The sequence below is a fragment of the Aedes albopictus genome, chromosome 3 (genome assembly GCF_035046485.1).
Source record: "Aedes albopictus strain Foshan chromosome 3, AalbF5, whole genome shotgun sequence".
Lineage (NCBI taxonomy): Eukaryota > Metazoa > Arthropoda > Insecta > Diptera > Culicidae > Aedes > Aedes albopictus.
The window spans coordinates 211,620,996-211,639,248 of record NC_085138.1 but is presented as its reverse complement, the minus strand read 5'-3'; positions in this window follow the sequence as shown (position 1 = coordinate 211,639,248).

The window sequence follows — 18,253 nt, the reverse complement described above, 5'->3', positions numbered from 1 at the left end:
CTGGCTTAGGATTGCACTAGATTCTATATGATGCGCAATGTAACCTAAATGCATTTTCAGGTGATTTTGCGCTTCCTAAGCTTAGCTCAGGCTAAGGATTGCTCTAGATTCCATATGATGCGCAATGGAACCTGAATGAATTTTCAGGTGATTTTGCGCTTCTTCAGCTCAGCTCAGGCTTATTAAAACACCATATTCGATATAGTGTGCAATGTAACCTGAATGTATTTTCGGGTGATTTTGCGCTTCCTAAGCTTAGCTCAGGCTAAGAATTGCTCTAGATTCCATATGATGCGCAATGTAACCTGAATGCATTTTCGTGTGATTTTGCGCTTCCTAAACTTAGCTCAGGCTAAGGAAAACACCAGATTCCATATGATGCACTATGTAACCTGAATGCATTTTCGGGTGATTTTGCGCTTCCTAAGCATAGCTCAGGCTTAAGATTGCTCTAGATTCTATATGATGCGCAATGTAACCTAAATGCATTTTCAGGTGATTTTGCGCTTCTTAAGCTTAGCTCAGGCTAAGGAAAACACCAGATTCGATATAGTGTGCAATGTAATGCAATGAATGTATTTTCGGGTGATTTTGCGCTTCCTAAGCTTAGCTCAGGCTAAGGATTGCTGTAGAGTCCATATGATGCGCAATGTAACCTGAATGAATTTTCGGGTGATTTTGCGCTTCCTAAGCTTAGCTCAGGCTTAGGAAAACATCAAGATACGATATAGTGTGCAATGTAAGCTGAATGTATTTTCGGGTGATTTTGCGCTTCCTAAGCTAAGCTCAGGCTAAGGATTGCTCTTTATTCCATATGATGCGCAATGTAACCTGAATGAATTTTCGGGTGATTTTGCGCTTCCTAAGCTCAGCTCAGGCTTAGGAAAACACCAGATTCGCATCATATGGAATCTGGTGTTTTCCTAAGCCTGAGCTGAGCTTAGGAAGCGCAAAATCACTCGAAAATGCATTCAGGTTACATTGCGCATCATATGGAATCTAGAGCAGTTCTTAGCCTTGAGCCTTGAGCTAAGCTTAGGAAGCGCAAAATCACCCAAAAATGCATTCAGGTTACATTGCGCATCATACGGAATCTAGAGCAATTCTTAGCCTGAACTAAGCTTAGGAAGCGCAAAATCGCCCGAAAATGCATTCAGGTTACATTGCGCATCAAATGAAATCTGGAGCAGTTTTTAGCCTTGAGCCTTGAGCTAAGCTTAGGAAGCGCAAAATCATCCAAAAATACATTCAGGTTACATTGCACGACATATGGAATCTAGAGCAATTCTTAGCCTGAGCTAAGCTCAGGAAGCGCAAAATCACTCGAAAATGCATTCAGGTTACATTGCGTATCATATGGAATCTGTTGTTTTCCTAAGCCTGAGCTAAGCTTAGGGAGCGCAAAATCACCCGAAAATGCATTCAGGTTACATTGCGCATCATATGGAATAAAGAGCAATCCTAAGCCTGAGCTAAGCTTAGGAAGCGCAAAATCACCCGAAAATACATTCAGGTTACATTGCGTATCATATGGAATCTGGTGTTTTCCTAAGCCTGAGCTAAGTTTAGGAAGCGCAAAATCACCTGAAAATTCATTCAGGTTACATTGCGCATCATATGGAATCTAGTGCAATCCTTAGCATAGCTAAGCTTAGGAAGCGCAAAATCACCCGAAAATACATTCAGGTTACATTGCACACTATATCGAATCTGGTGTTTTCCTAAGCCTGAGCTAAGCTTAGGAAGCGCAAAATCACCTGAAAATGCATTCAGGTTACATTGCACATCATATAGAATCTAGAACAATCCTTAGCATAGCTAAGTTTAGGAAGCGCAAAATCACCCGAAAATACATTCAGGTTACATTGCACACTATATCGAATCTGGTGTTTTCCTAAGCCTGAGCTAAGCTTAGGAAGCGCAAAATCACCCGAAAATACATTCAGGTTACATTGCGTATCATATGGGATCCGGTGTTTTCCTAAGCCTCAGCTAAGCTTAGGAAGCGCAAATGATGCTCGATGGATTTATGTGATTTTGCGTTTCTCAGGCATAGCTCAGGTTTAAGGTTGCTCTAGATTCTATATGAATGCATTTTCAGGTGATTTTGTGCTTCCTAAGCTTGGCTCAGGCTAAAAATTTCTCTAGATTCCACATTATTATTGTAATATTATTATTATTATTATTATTATTACTATTATTATTATTATTATTATTATTATTATTATTATTATTATTATTATTATTATTATTATTATTATTATTATTATTATTATTATTATTATTATTATTATTATTATTATTATTATTATTATTATTATTATTATTATTATTATTATTATTATTATTATTATTATTATTATTATTATTATTATAGAGTTTTGGCACTTCTCAGCAAAAATTGCTGGAAACTTTCACCTACCCCGGACAATCGGAATGCCAAAGGGGATTAGGCTCTGTGGATCTCATTAGCCGGTTTTTTAGCTTATCCTAATGAGTCTGCTTTTGGATGTACTTTCAGTTGTGATGATTCAGGAACCGCCTGACTATACTACAGGTTCCAAGAATCACCGCTTTCAGGATGCTGTTCAGGTCCTTCTTCAATTCCAGCTCGTCTAGGGACCTCAGGAGAGATACTGCGCGTGGCAGGGTGACTCTCTCAATGGACGACTTTGGATGGCGCATGCGGTGCTTGGTGAACGCCACTCGTACTGCTCGTTCTAACGCCTCGAGGTCAGTCTTGGTCCACTTTACCACCCCAAAGCTGTAGGTCAACAGGGGCACAGCAAACGTGTTGATCGCCTTCACCTTGTTGCCGGCTGACAGAAAGCTCCTCAGAACACAGTTGACACGATGCAAGAACTTGTCCTGCAGTTCCTTCTTGATCGCTGTGTGGCGAATACCTCTAAGTTGCAGGAAGCCGAGGTATTTGTACACTTCGCCTTCAACCATATTCCGAATCTCCTCCTGTTCGTTGACGCGGAAACAGCTGGCGTCCACTACTTGACCCCGGCGAAGATGGACTGACCGATATTTGTCAATTCCAAACTCCATCCGGATGTCGTTGCTGAACACCGTCACAAGCTGCAACAGTTGATGCAGCCTCTGTACTGATTCCGCAAACAGCTTCAGGTCGTCCATAAAGAAGGTGTGGGTTATTCTTGTACTCCTTCCCCCACTTTTCAGTTGGTAGCCATAGTTGCATTGGTTGAGTGCTCTGCTGAGGGGGTTCATTGCAAGGCAGAACCATAGCGGACTGAAGGTATCGCCTTGAAATATACCCCTCCTGATGCTGAGAGTTCTGGACCGCAACACAGCTGTTCCGTCGGTGATTTGTAGGGACGTGCTCCACATCCCCATCGCGTGTTGCATCAGCCTGATGACGTTCCCGTCTACCTTGTACAACTGCAGCACCTTAACCCTCTAATACCCAACCCCGCCTTTAGACGGGGTATAGTTTGAGCATTTTTGTAATTTGTGTTTCGAGGGAAATCAAAATTTTTATATTTTTGGCTGATATTTAGAACTGTTTTGTATATCTTAAAATGGTTTTTGGTGTATTCTAAAGCGTATTTACATTTTTTAAAAATCATTGAAAATTTGATGTTTTGGTCACCTTTTAGAAGTCATTGTTTATTTTGTATTGAATCGCTACAATTAACATATTTTATATTTTTCCCAAACTATTCTATCCTTGTTTAATAGTTTAAGGGGATCGAATACACTCTAAAATTATTTTCCTTAAAATAACACGGAAAATAAAATTTTATATGAAAAAAATTTAAAATAAAAATATTTCAACAATAATCATAAAATCTCAAAATGTTTTCATCCCAAAAAATCCGTACCCCAAATAGGCTTCCAGGAAAAATATAAAAGTGTCAAAAATTTGGGTATTAGAGGGTTTTTTTTTTTCCTTCTAAACCATAGGGGGATAAATCTGCTCATCAGACACCCTAACAGGAAGGTTAGGGTAGTGTGGGGATGAGGCCGTCTTCTACAATGCCGGTAGAAGCCAGGACTACTCTCTCCTCGACCCACTAAAACACATTCCTATGGTCGCCAAACCCTACGTCTCTCCGGAACCACCAAGAAGGTATTGCTTCAGAGAGGGGCTAGTGCATATCGCACCCTCAAGGTTAGCTGCCGTAGCCTAGCAGCAACGAACATCGATGACTCGCACTGGAGAGTCCATCACGGTAGCATGCTGGCGCTTAGCCAGTTTCCCGAGTGGTCCTCGCCACTCCCTTTGTCCTCGGAAGGCGGGCAGGGTCAACCCCGCCCGCGCCCTACTGCTGAGCGGACATCAAGAACTGATGCCCACGTGCAACCCGATCTGACCTGCCCGCAAAGGAAGGGTATCACTACCCTTCAGGCCCTATCAGATGCACCCGTAGGTTGCAGACAGCAGGGTCTCACCTACCCCGACCCTTGCCGGGGACCCCTTTCCAACCGCGGGCTCAGATCCAACCCAGTAGACCGACGCCACGACAGCACCGCTACCGGGACTTCCTCTCCGCGGCCACTTAATCGCTGTAAGGGTCGATCTCGACCGCAGGGCACCGGTATGACCTACGAAGCCGACTTCGAACCCCTGGACCACCTCTTGTACTGCATCTGGACTAGCCATTCTCCGAGTCCACGCGCCACCTCCTTTGTAGCTCCCAGACGATATGGGTGATAGCCGTTGAAACGGCATTCCAGCTAATCTCATCCCTACACATTCTCTGGACCAAGTTGTCCGGAGTTGTGTCCTCCCCGCATGTGGCAAGCATGCGGTCACGCATTGTGCGAAAACGCGGGCACACGAACAAAACGTGTTCCGCCGTTTCCTCTAAACGATTGCACACTGGGCATTCGGGAGAATCCGCATGCCCGAAACGGTGTAGATACTGTCGGAAGCAACCATGACCTGTAAGGACCTGTGTCAGGTGGAATGAAACTTCCCCATGGCGCCTATTAATCCAACTATCTACCCTCGGTATCAACCTATGGGTCCACCTTCCTTTGGTGGAACTGTCCCACGCGCGCTGCCATTTGACCATAGAGGCCATCCTGACAGTCTTGCGTATGCCTCTTGTGCCGCGCATTTCGAAGCACTCCATATCCTCACTGATAAGAATGCTGATGGGCACCATACCAGTAATGACACAGAGAGCGTCGTGTGACACGGTACGGTACGCGCTTGCAACCCTCAGACACATAAGCCTGTAAGTACTTTCCAGCTTCCGTCGGTAGCATTCAGTACTTAGCGCGGTACCCCACGCCGGGCCGCCATACCTAAGTATGGACGTAGCAACACTAGCCAGAAGCTTGCGCTTACTGGCGTACACCGCTGAGCTATTGGACATCATCCGGGACAGTGCCGCAATAGCTGTGGAGGCTCTTTTACAGGCATAATCGACGTGGCTACCGAAGGTAAGCTTATCGTCGATCATCACGCCCAAGTGCTTGACAGAGCGCTTCGACAGGATAGTGCACTCTCCTACACTGATCTCCGTCTGCTGCGCCGACTGCATGTTGTTAACAACCGTCACCTCTGTCTTGTGGTGAGCCAGCTCCAGTTTTCTGGACCGCATCCACGCCTCCACTACCTTGATCGAGTGGTCGGTAGTCAACTTCACCTCCTCGATCGTTTCACCGTAGACTTCGAGCGTAATATCGTCGGCAATTCCGACAATCACCACTCCCACTGGGTACTCTAACCTCAACACCTCGTCGTACATGACATTCCATAACACCGGACCCAGGATGGAACCTTGCGGGACTCCTGAGGTTATGTGAAAGCACTTCCGACCCACCTCCGTGTCGTATACTAGTACGCGATTCTGGAAGTAGCTTCCGAGAATCTTGTACAAGTACTCCGGTATCCCCAGACGCAAGAGCGCATCAGCAATAGCAGCCCAACTGGCGCTATTAAATGCATTCCTTACATCCAGAGTCACTACCCCGCAAAAGCGAATTCCCCTCCTCTTAGGCTCGAGTGCTTTCTCGGCGGTTTTTGTAACCGACAAGATAGCGTCTACGGTGGACCTCCCCTTCCGGAAGCCATACTGGTTGCTCGAGAGACCATTTACGCCCTCAGTGAACTTCAACATTCTATTGAGGATGATCTTTTCGAGCACCTTCCCCGCCGTGTCAATCAAGCATATTGGTCTATATGCCGACGGGTCTCCGGGTGGTTTCCCCGCCTTTGGCAATAGTACCAGGCTCTGCCTCTTCCAAGCTTCTGGGAAAACTCCCTCGTCCAGGCATTTCTGCATAGCAGACCTGAACATCTCGGGAGCTTCTGCAATAGCTACTTTTAAAGGCCAGGTTCGGAACTCCGTCCGGACCTGGGGCCTTACCTACGCTAAGGGACTTAGCTATCCCCGCAAGTTCCACATCGGTGACCCTTTCCTCATCGCCAGCCCCAGTCCCCGGCTGTCCTACGAAAGGAGGCCAAGGACTAGGATCATGACGCGGAAAAAGTCCTCCAATGATCCCCTCCAACATCTCTGGAGATTGCTCTGTAGGAGCCTTCACACCTCTCGTCTTGGCCATAACGATCCTGTAGGCATCACCCCACGGGGTCGTATTGGCACTCTGACAGAGACCCTCAAAGCAGGCCTTCTTGCTTGCTCTTATCTCGGTCTTGAGCGCGGCTTTTGCAGCGGCGAACACCACCCGCCGTTCGTTTCGCTCTTCCTCTGATCGTGCTCGCTGCATCCGCCGCCTAGCCCGTAGGCAGGCGCGGCGCAGGTCCGCAATCGCGTCGGTCCACCAGTAAGCCGGTGGCCTCCCATTTCTAGGGTGGACTCTCCTAGGCATGGTCGCATCACACGCACGTGAGAGCACCGCTACCAGCTCGTCGCCGTCTAAACCGAGTAAGTTTCGCTCACGGCGGAGCGCTTCCCTAAATACCTCTTCGTCGAAGTATGATGTCTTCCACCTACGAGGGCTTGGCCTTGGCCTAGCCGCCTCTTCTTCTATCCGCTGTCTGCTGTTGTTGTAGTCGATACTGTAGCGAACCGCCAGGTGGTCGCTGTGAGTGTAGCCATCATCTACTCTCCAGTTCGAACTACTTGTTAGGCCAGGACTACAAAAGTTCACGTCAATAATTGACTCCGCTCCATTTCGACTATAGGTACTCTTGGTACCGACGTTAGCCAAGTCGACATCTAAGATGGCCAGTGTTTCTAGCAGGATCTGACCCCGCTGGTTCGTGAAACGGCTTCCCCATTCCACAGCCCAGGCATTAAAGTCACCCGCTATTACCACCGGCCTTCGCCCTGTTAGCACGGTCGTTAAGCGGTCCAGCATTTGCGTGAACCGCTCAATCGGCCACCGCGGAGGCGCATAACAGCTACAGAAGAAGACCCCGTTTACTTTGGCGACCACGAAGCCCTCATAGGTAGTAGACACCAACTCCTGCACGGGGTATTTACCCGTCGTCCATATCGCCGCCATTTTCCTGGTCCCATCCGAGGCCCAGTTGCCGTTGCCGGCGGGTACTCGGTATGGGTCCGAAATGATGGCGATATCCGTCTCCCACTCAGAAACCGCCTGTCAAAGCAGTTGCTGAGCCGCATCACAGTGGTTCAGGTTCAGCTGCGTTACCTGCACTGTGATTTGTTGCTCACTGCGGCTTTCTTAAAGGCCGGGCACCCTGGACCACCCATCGCATGTCTGTTTTTCGAGGTTTTCCCGGTACAGATCATGCAGATGGGCGGACTCGTGCAGCTTTGGGCCTTATGACCTTCAGCGCCGCATCGCCTACACAGTTTGCGCCTGTCGGGGCCTTTGCAGTCCCACGACTTGTGTCCTGGTTCCAGACACCTGAAGCAAACCTCAGGTGGCTCGTGGAATGTCAGGTGACAAACACACCAGCCCACCTTAATACTCCCTACTTTAACGGACTTTTTAACATCCGCCACAGGTAGCTGAACCAGAGCTATCTGTGTCCCTGCTGGCCCCTTCCGCAGCCTGACGGCTGTGGCGGCCACCTGAACATCGCACTGTTGCCGCAGTGCCGTGACGAGCTCTTCCGCTTCGGTGATCTCGTCTAGGTCTTTGACCTTCAGAGTCGCCTCATGCGTAAGAGCCCTCACCTCCACTCCATCTCCAAGGACCTCTTCTGCCAGCCTCTTGTAGGCGGCGCCCTTGTGATCCTTCTGGCGCTTAAGCTCCAGGATCATTTCACCCGTACGAGTACGTCTGATACTGCGTACGTCGGCTCCAAGACCCTCGAGCTTGGCGTCGCACCTCATCGCCTTCAAGACGTCCGAGTATTTCGACTGTTCGGTCTTGATGACGATAGCGTCACCTTTTTCGCGCCTGGCACCTGCCTTCCTACGCCTTGGCTTGGCGACCTGCGCTTCTACCTGCGGATTCCCCTTCTTCTTCCTCTTCCGCTCCACCTTTGTCCAAGGAGGGTCTTCTCCTTGGACCGCCCTGCTCTGTGGCTGCTGAGGGCCCACCATTGGTCGCAACCCCTTGTTCCCATCAATCCGAGACGGGCCGGCCTTTTCAGGCCCACCCTTCCCAGTTTTCCGGGAACCCTGGCTGGGGTCCGACTTTCCGGCATAACCACCGGCTTTCGGGGTTATTATACGCCTGGCCTTGCGGGCACCGCCAGACAGCTCCTCACCTGACGGCTGCCTCGCCCGCTTCTGCGAATGCTTGTCACGTTTGTCACGAGCATTCGCTTCCACACTCTTCGGACTACCCGCGAAAGAGAAGGCCTCCGTTTGCGTAAACTTAGACGCTTTCTCCTTTGCGGGTTCCGCCGCTGCCACAGCCAGCACCGCGACCGCGTGCTCCTGCTTGGCCTCATCGACTGACGCTCTAAGCCGAAGCAAGGCCGTTTTCAGGTCCTTACTTATATTCGACTTAGTTGTCGCGAAGTCAATAATTTTGCCAAGCTGCTGCTCAGCTACCTCCAATGCGGGCCGTCCTTTTCCTGCTTCTTGGCTGATGGCCCTCAGCAACCACGCTCCGTCCATAACCTCCGCCGGCTGGCTTGCCGTGGAGTGGACAGGAGCTCCCACGCTTGAGCTGCGTAAGCAGCTTCCAGCACCTGACTCCTCGCTTCTCCTTGTTGGAGACCGCATCAACCCGCTTCTTGCGAAGGGGTTGATCGCACCACTACTACCTGTTGCACTTGTTTTAGAATTTTGTTTACTCATATTTGATTCCCACGAGTCGCACGAGAAATAATGTCCACCACGCCAGAGCTCTGCATTAACGCGGTAAGGGACAGCATACTGTGGGGGGTGCCCAGGTACCCCACAGGCTCCGTTAAAGATCGAGCATCTTTTTCACCCCCTCGATCACTCATTCCTCGGCACGGGTCGCTTGACACCTTGAATTGGGGTTAGTAGTCCTATTCTTAGCCGGCAACTACGCGGCTGACTCGCAAGCGGGGGGGTGCGTCAGGCCCCAGGACATCCGTCCCTGCTGCCCCAGGGTATTAGAGGGTTAAGAAGGTACGAGTGCAGCACTGAGTCGTACGCCTTCTTGTAGTCGATGTACGCCATGCTCAGGTTCCTCTGCTTATCGGTGGCTTGACCCACAATGACTGCATCTATAATGACCTGATCTTTGCAGCCTTGCGTGTTTTTGCGACACCCTTTTTGTTCTTCGGTCATCACGTTGTTGGCATCGCAGTGGGTTTGTATCCTCCTCGCTATCACCGTATTATTATTATTATTATTATTATTATTATTATTATTATTATTATTATTATTATTATTATTATTATTATTATTATTATTATTATTATTATTATTATTATTATTATTATTATTATTATTATTATTATTATTATTATTATTATTATTATTATTATTATTATTATTATTATTATTATTATTATTATTATTATTATTATTATTATTTTTTTTTTTTGTCTGTATTAACGAGATTTTTAACCCTAGGCTAGTTCATCTCGGGACCCACGCTTTACTTCCCTTCCGAAGGAAGAACCCACATTTTGTGAGTATGTCGGGAGTGGGATTCGATCCCAGGTCCTCGGCGTGATAGTCTTGTGTTCTAACCACCACACCAGGTCCGCTCCACGTATTATTATTATTATTATTATTATTATTATAGTGTTTTGGCACTTCTCAGCAAAAATTGCTGGAAACTTTCACCTACCCCGGGCAATCGGAACGCCAAAGGGGATTAGGCTCTGTGGATCTCATTAGCCGGTTTTTTAGCTTATCCTAATGAGTCTGCTTTTGGATGTACTTTCAGTTGGGATGATTCAGGAACCGCCTAACTACACTACTACAGGTTCCAAGAATCACCGCTTTCAGGATGCTGTTCAGGTCCTTCTTCAATTCCAGCTCGTCTAGGGACCTCAGGAGAGATTTGGGGACAACTCCGGTTGCCGAGAGGACAACCGGAACTATACGGACGTCCTCCAGGTGCCACATCTGCTTCAACTCCTCCGCTAGGTCGTGGTACTTCGTTATCTTGCCGGAGAACGTTGATTGGACATTATGGTCTAACGGTACAGCGATGTCGATAAGAGTTACTCGCTTCATCCTTTTGTCGAAAACCACAATGTCAGGCCGGTTGGCACGAATGAGGACGTTATTATTATTATTATTATTACTATTATTATTATTATTATTACTATTATTATTATTATTATTATTATTATTAGTATAATTATTATTATTATTATTATTATTATTATTATTATTATTATTATTATTATTATTATTATTATTATTATTATTATTATTATTATTATTATTATTATTATTATTATTATTATTATTATTATTATTATTATTATTATTATTATTATTATTATTATTATTATTATTATTATTATTATTATTATTATTATTATTATTATTATTATTATTATTATTATTATTATTATTATTATTATTATTATTATTATTATTATTATTATTATTATTATTATTATTATTATTATTATTATTATTATTATTATTATTATTATTATTATTATTATTATTATTATTATTATTATTATTATTATTATTATTATTATTATTATTATTATTATTATCATTATTATTATTATTATTATTATTATTATTATTATTGTTATTATTATTGTTATTATTATTATTATTATTATTATTATTATTATTATTATTATAGATCCGCAATGTAACCTGAATGCATTTTTGCTTCCTAAGCTTAGCTCAGACTAAGAATTGCTCTATATTCCAAGCTTAACTCAGGCTTAGGAAAACACCAACTCCATATGATGCGCAATGTAACCTGAATGTATTTTCGGGCGATTTTGCATTTCCTAAGCATGAGCTCAGGCTTAGAAAACACCAAATTTCGTATGATACGCAATGTAACCTGAATGCATTTTCGGGCGATTTTGCGCTTCCTAAGCTTAGTTCAGGCTAAGGATTGCTCTAGATTCCATATGATGCGCAATGTAACCTGAATGCATTTTCGGGTGATTTTGCGCTTCCTTAGCTTAGCTCAGGCTGAGGAAAACACCAGATTCCATATGATGTGCAATGTAACCTGAATGTATTTTCGAGTGATTTTGCGCTTCCTTAGCATAGCTCAGGCTTAGGATTGCTCTAGATTCTATATGATGCGCAATGTAACCTGAATGAATTTTCGGGTGATTTTGCGCTTCCTAAACTAAGCTCAGGCTTAGGAAAACACCAGATTCCATATGATACGCAATGTAACCTGAATGTATTTTCGGGTGATTTTGCGCTTCCTAAGCTTAGATCAGGCTAAGGATTGCTCTAGATTCCATATGATGCGCAATGTAACCTGAATGCATTTTCGGGTGATTTTGCGCTTCCTAAACTTAGCTCAGGCTTAGGAAAACACCAGATTCCATATGATGCACAATGTAACCTGAATGCATTTTCGGGTGATTTTGCGCTTCCTAAGCTTAGCTCAGACTTAAGAAAACACCAGATTTTCGGGTGATTTTGCGCTTAATAAGCATAGCTCAGGCTAAGGGTTGCTCTAGATTCCATATGATGCGCAATGTAACCTGAATGCATTTTCGTGTGATTTTGCGCTTTCTAAACACCAGATTCCATATGATACGCAATGTAACCTGAATGTATTTTCGGATGATTTTGCGTTTCCTAAGCATAGCTCAGGCTTAGGATTGCTCTAGATTCTACAGGGTGATTGGTTCCGGACATTACAAAAGTTTAGGGCAGCTAGGTCTTCAAAAGTTATGAAAAAATGCCCAAGGAACATAGGGAAATCACTGCTAAGTGAGTTATTCACATTTTAATTTTTTAAAATTACTTCATTTTTGAAACCTCAGGAATTAAAGGTCGTACATTAAGCATTAATGCTCGAAACGAAAGCTAATGAACTCATCTTTCTTAGCTTCTTTGACGGAGATTTGGTAGAAACTACCTCAAGAGTTCAAATTTCAAAAAGTTTGCAAAAATTGTCTAAAAAATCAGTCATTTTTAGGGCATTTTTGAATTTTTTTAAATGAATAAATAACTTCTGTTAAAAAAGTTCTTCTACAAAACATGCACAAGCTTGTTCTCTAAAAATGTTTCTTTGACAGCAAAACTCTATCTTTTTTAGATTAGCCAAATGATTTCAAAAATAACACTCCAAATTGCATAAACTTCACGCCAAAACAATGGTCATCACCCTATCAGTTCGCTCTTTCGTTTGTTGTTGCTCCACAGCATGAGGACGACGGCAGCTGCTGGTGCTGTCATTGCGAACAGAAAACGAATTCGCTCTTTGACGCGTCGCATCTCCGCCTGTGTGGAAGCATTCGAGGCGGAGTTTGGTACTCATAAGTCGTGTGAGCATACTAAGTGCGACGTGCACTAAACTTATTTTTCGACGGAGCGAAAGCACCGATGAAAGTTTATTTACAAGAGCATACATTTAAATCCCTCGCACTCGTTGCTCTGCTGCGGTGCTGTTCAGATGGGGGGGGGTCTATGCGTGCGGCAATTTAGACGTGCGACATGCACTAAACTTATTTTTCGACGGAGCGAAAGCACCGATGAAAGTTTATTTACAAGAGCATACATTTAAATCCCTCGCACTCGTTGCTCTGCTGCGGTGCTGTTCAGATGGGGGGGGTCTATGCGTGCGGCAATTTAGAAGTTTTTTTTCTTTGACGATGTAAAAGCGCATCCTTCTTCTATCTGTCATTGCACCCCCACTGGAACAGAGCCTGTTTCTCAGCTTTCAAAGGGAACGTTGGGTATTTTAGGAGATATTGGGGACAATAAAGGAAACTTGGGAATCATTAGGTTCTTCGAGGAAAATGATGCCTCTGGGAAATCTAAGCAGCAAGTTGGACATTTTAGGAGACGTTGGGGATTTTTAGGGAACGTTGGGGATTTTTAAAGGATCGTTGGGGATTTTTAGGAGATATTGGGGACAATAAAGGAAACTTAGGAATGATGAGGTTCTTCGAGGAAAATGATGCCTCTGGGAAATCTAAGCAGCAAGTTGGACATTTTAGGAGAAGTTGGGGATTTTTAAGGAACGTTGGGGATTTTTAGGAGATATTGGGGACAATAAAGGAAACTTGGGAATCATTAGGTTCTTCGAGGAAAATGATGCCTCTGGGAAATCTAAGCAGCAAGTTGGACATTTTAGGATAAGTTGGGGATTTTTAAGGAACGTTGGGGATTTTTTGAGGAACGTTGTGGATTTTTAGAAGATATTGGGGACAATAAAGGAAACTTGGGAATCATTAGGTTCTTCGAGGAAAATGATGCCTCTGGGAAATCTAAGCAGCAAGTTGGACATTTTAGGAGAAGTTGGTGATTTTTAAGGAACGTTGGGGATTTTTTAGGAACGTTGGGGATTTTTAGGAGATATTGGGGACAATAAAGGAAACTTGGGAATCATTAGGTTCTTCGAGGAAGCAGCAAGTTGGACATTTTAGGAGAAGTTGGGGATTTTTAAGGAACATTGGGGATTTTTTAAGGAACGTTGGGGATTTTTAGGAGATATTGGGGACAATAAGGAAACTTGGGAATCATTAGGTTCTTCGAGGAAAATGATGCCTCTGGGAAATCTAAGCAGCAAGTTGGACATTTTAGGATAAGTTGGGGATTTTTAAAGAACGTTGGGGATTTTTTGAGGAACGTTGTGGATTTTTAGAAGATATTGGGACAATAAAGGAAACTTGGGAATCATTAGGTTCTTTGAGGAAAATGATGCATCTGGGAAATCTAAGCAGCAAGTTGGACATTTTAGGAGAAGTTGGGGATTCTTAAGGAACGTTGGGGATTTTTTAAGGAACGTTGGGGATTTTTCAAGGAATGTTGAGGATTTTTAGGAGATATTGGGGACTATAAAGGAAACTTGGGAATGATTAGGTTCTTCGAGGAAAATGATGCCTCTGGGAAATCTAAGCAGCAAGTTGGACATTTTAGGAGAAGTTGGGGATTTTTAAGGAACGTTGGGGATTTTTAGAAGATATTGGGGAGGATAAATGAAAATCATTAGGTTCTTCGAGGAAAATGATGCCTCTGGGAAATCCAAGCAGCATTAGGTTTTTCGAGGAAAATGATGCCTCTGGGAAATCTAAGCAATATGTTGGACATTTTAGGAGAAGCTGGGGATTTTTAAGGAACGTTGGGGATTTTTTTGAGAACGTTGGAGATTTTTAGGAGATATTGGGGACAATAAAGGAAACTTGGGAATCATTAGGTTCTTCGAGGAAAATGATGCCTCTGGGAAATATAAGAAGCAAGTTGGACATTTTAGGAGAAGTTGGGGATTTTTAAGGAACGTTGGGGATTTTTTAAGGAACGTTGGGGATTTTTAGGAGATATTGGGGACAATAAAGGAAACTTGGGAATCATTAGCTTCATCGAGGAAAATGATGCCTATGGGAAATCTAAGCAGCATTAGGTTCTTCGAGGAAAATGATGCCTCTGGGAAAGCAATAAGTTGGACATTTCAGGAGAAGCTGGGTATTTTTTAAGGAACGTTGGGGATTTTTAGGAGACATTGGGGACAATAAAGGAAACTTGGGAATCATTAGGTTCTTCGAGGAAAATAATGCCTCTGGGAAATATAAGAAGCAAGTTGGACATTTTATGAGAAGTTGGGGATTTTTTAAGGAACGTTGGGGATTTTTAGGAGATATTGGGGACAATAAAGGAAACTTGGGAATCATTAGCTTCTTCGAGGAAAATGATGCCTCTGGGAAATCTAAGCAGCATTAGGTTCTTCGAGGAAAATGATGCCTCTGGGAAATCTAAGCAATAAGTTGGACATTTCAGGAGAAGGATTTTTAAGGAACGTTGGGGATTTTTTAAGGAACGTTGGGGATTTTTAGGAGATCCTTCTTCTATCTGTCATTGCACCCCCACTGGAACAGAGCCTGTTTCTCAGCTTTCAAAGGGAACGTTGGGTATTTTAGGAGATATTGGGGACAATAAAGGAAACTTGGGAATCATTAGGTTCTTCGAGGAAAATGATGCCTCTGGGAAATCTAAGCAGCAAGTTGGACATTTTAGGAGACGTTGGGGATTTTTAGGGAACGTTGGGGATTTTTAAAGGATCGTTGGGGATTTTTAGGAGATATTGGGGACAATAAAGGAAACTTAGGAATGATGAGGTTCTTCGAGGAAAATGATGCCTCTGGGAAATCTAAGCAGCAAGTTGGACATTTTAGGAGAAGTTGGGGATTTTTAAGGAACGTTGGGGATTTTTTAAGGAACGTTGGGGATTTTTAGGAGATATTGGGGACAATAAAGGAAACTTGGGAATCATTAGGTTCTTCGAGGAAAATGATGCCTCTGGGAAATCTAAGCAGCAAGTTGGACATTTTAGGATAAGTTGGGGATTTTTAAGGATCGTTGGGGATTTTTTGAGGAACGTTGTGGATTTTTAGAAGATATTGGGGACAATAAAGGAAACTTGGGAATCATTAGGTTCTTCGAGGAAAATGATGCCTCTGGGAAATCTAAGCAGCAAGTTGGACATTTTAGGAGAAGTTGGTGATTTTTAAGGAACGTTGGGGATTTTTTAGGAACGTTGGGGATTTTTAGGAGATATTGGGGACAATAAAGGAAACTTGGGAATCATTAGGTTCTTCGAGGAAGCAGCAAGTTGGACATTTTAGGAGAAGTTGGGGATTTTTAGGGAACGTTGGGGATTTTTAAAGGATCGTTGGGGATTTTTAGGAGATATTGGGGACAATAAAGGAAACTTAGGAATGATGAGGTTCTTCGAGGAAAATGATGCCTCTGGGAAATCTAAGCAGCAAGTTGGACATTTTAGGAGAAGTTGGGGATTTTTAAGGAACATTGGGGATTTTTTAAGGAACGTTGGGGATTTTTAGGAGATATTGGGGACAATAAGGAAACTTGGGAATCATTAGGTTCTTCGAGGAAAATGATGCCTCTGGGAAATCTAAGCAGCAAGTTGGACATTTTAGGATAAGTTGGGGATTTTTAAAGAACGTTGGGGATTTTTTGAGGAACGTTGTGGATTTTTAGAAGATATTGGGGACAATAAAGGAAACTTGGGAATCATTAGGTTCTTTGAGGAAAATGATGCATCTGGGAAATCTAAGCAGCAAGTTGGACATTTTAGGAGAAGTTGGGGATTTTTAAGGAACGTTGGGGATTTTTTAAGGAACGTTGGGGATTTTTCAAGGAATGTTGAGGATTTTTAGGAGATATTGGGGACTATAAAGGAAACTTGGGAATGATTAGGTTCTCCGAGGAAAATGATGCCTCTGGGAAATCTAAGCAGCAAGTTGGACATTTTAGGAGAAGTTGGGGATTTTTAAGGAACGTTGGGGATTTTTAGAAGATATTGGGGAGGATAAATGAAAATCATTAGGTTCTTCGAGGAAAATGATGCCTCTGGGAAATCCAAGCAGCATTAGGTTTTTCGAGGAAAATTATGCCTCTGGGAAATCTAAGCAATATGTTGGACATTTTAGGAGAAGCTGGGGATTTTTAAGGAACGTTGGGGATTTTTTTGAGAACGTTGGAGATTTTTAGGAGATATTGGGGACAATAAAGGAAACTTGGGAATCATTAGGTTCTTCGAGGAAAATGATGCCTCTGGGAAATATAAGAAGCAAGTTGGACATTTTAGGAGAAGTTGGGGATTTTTAAGGAACGTTGGGGATTTTTTAAGGAACGTTGGGGATTTTTAGGAGATATTGGGGACAATAAAGGAAACTTGGGAATCATTAGCTTCATCGAGGAAAATGATGCCTATGGGAAATCTAAGCAGCATTAGGTTCTTCGAGGAAAATGATGCCTCTGGGAAAGCAATAAGTTGGACATTTCAGGAGAAGCTGGGTATTTTTTAAGGAACGTTGGGGATTTTTAGGAGACATTGGGGACAATAAAGGAAACTTGGGAATCATTAGGTTCTTCGAGGAAAATAATGCCTCTGGGAAATATAAGAAGCAAGTTGGACATTTTATGAGAAGTTGGGGATTTTTTAAGGAACGTTGGGGATTTTTAGGAGATATTGGGGACAATAAAGGAAACTTGGGAATCATTAGCTTCTTCGAGGAAAATGATGCCTCTGGGAAATCTAAGCAGCATTAGGTTCTTCGAGGAAAATGATGCCTCTGGGAAATCTAAGCAATAAGTTGGACATTTCAGGAGAAGGATTTTTAAGGAACGTTGGGGATTTTTTAAGGAACGTTGGGGATTTTTAGGAGATATTGGGGACAATAAAGGAAACTTGGGAATCATTAGGTTCTTCGAGGAAAATAATGCCTCTGGGAAATATAAGAAGCAAGTTGGACATTTTAGGAGAAGTTGGGGATTTTTAAGGAACGTTGGGGATTTTTTAAGGAACGTTGGGGATTTCTAGGTGATATTGGGGACAATAAAGGAAACTTGGGAATCATTAGCTTCTTCGAGAAAAATGATGCCTCTGGGAAATCTAAACAGCATTAGGTTCTTCGAGGAAAATAATGCCTCTGGGAAATATAAGAAGCAAGTTGTACATTCCAGGAGAAGCTGGGAATTTTTAAGGAACGTTGGGGATTTTTAAGGAACGTTGGGGATTTTTAGGAGATATTGGGGACAATATAGGAAACTTGGGAATCATTAGGTTCTTCGAGGAAAATAATGCCTCTGGGAAATATAAGAAGCAAGTTGGACATTTTAGGAGAAGTTGGGGATTTTTAAGGAACGTTGGGGATTTTTTAAGGAACGTTGGGGATTTTTAGGAGATATTGGGGACAATAAAGGAAACTTGGGAATCATTAGGTTCTTCGAGGAAAATGATGCCTCTGGGAAATCTAAGCAGCAAGTTG